This window comes from Chiloscyllium plagiosum, unplaced genomic scaffold (genome assembly GCF_037043375.1).
Source record: "Chiloscyllium plagiosum isolate Xiang-an unplaced genomic scaffold, Cpla_swu_hap1 HiC_scaffold_41, whole genome shotgun sequence".
In the NCBI taxonomy this organism is placed as follows: domain Eukaryota; kingdom Metazoa; phylum Chordata; class Chondrichthyes; order Orectolobiformes; family Hemiscylliidae; genus Chiloscyllium; species Chiloscyllium plagiosum.
This window is the reverse complement of record NW_028270179.1, coordinates 27,330,815-27,331,966: the sequence shown is the minus strand read 5'-3', so window position 1 is coordinate 27,331,966 and position 1,152 is coordinate 27,330,815.

The window sequence follows — 1,152 nt, the reverse complement described above, 5'->3', positions numbered from 1 at the left end:
GTGAGGGAAGGAAGTGGACAGAATGGTAATGACGCAAACGATTAGAAGGAGATCAAAAAGAGAAAAGAATGCTGGAACACATGTAGAGACAGTGGTAGAAAGAGATGCACGAAAAGCAGCGAATGAGTGAGAAGAGACAGAAGGTGAAATCAGAGTAAGGCAGAGTTACAGATTGAGAGGTAAAAATGGAGACAGATCGGAAAGACAGAAACAAAGAGAGAAAGGAATGAAGTGAGAAAAAGACCGATAGAATTGTGAGAACGGTCGGGACAGAAGTAAATAAAAGAAAGGATAGGAGACGAGATAGAATCATAGAAAGAAAGAATAATGCAGTTCAGAAGAGGTCATTTGGAAAATTGAAACTACTTTGCCTGAAATATGGCGACAGTTGGAAAGGTTGATCGAGAGAGATGCAAAGAGATATTGAGGAGGAAATGGTAGGATGAAAGGAAGCTAAGATCATTTTCTAACTCACTTTCCCAGGGTCGGAATGTGCCAGTGAAATGTGCAGGAAACGAATTCCAGTTGAAGTGTTGTCAATGTTGCAAGCCTGCACTATCATTGTCCATCTCTCTCTGGCACTCTCTCATGTTTTTTTCTCTCTCTCCCTCTCTCTCTCTCCCTCTCTCTCTCTCGCTATATATCTCTCCCCTTCATTCTATGTCTTTAAACACGGCAGGTGGGAGAAATGTCTGATCTATTGCCCCATTCTAGTGATCCGAGCACATTTATTATGGCAGCACTTTGGGCAATTCGGTGGTGTGCTTGAAGCTGATAAAAGTTATTTCAAACGAAGTGAATACCTCCAAACCTGAGCATCCATTGGACGCGGTGGACCAAGAACAACTGAAGATGAGACTGCAGTTTTACAAGAAGTTAGCTCACCGCCAACTTCTTAAAGACTCTTTCTCAAATTCAGAGTTAAAATGAAAGAATAGGCAGGTTAAATGCGTGGCTTGAGGGATAGTGCAGCAGGGAGTAGTTCAGGTTTTGCATCATTGGGACCAGTTCTGTGGGAGGAGCGACAATTGCAAATTGGACGGTCTGCACCTGGGCTGGACGAGAACCAATGTCCTTGGGGTGGTTTTGCAAATGCTGTTGGGGACGGTTTAAACTAAAGTGGCGTTGTTTATGGGAATCAAATGAGGAGAT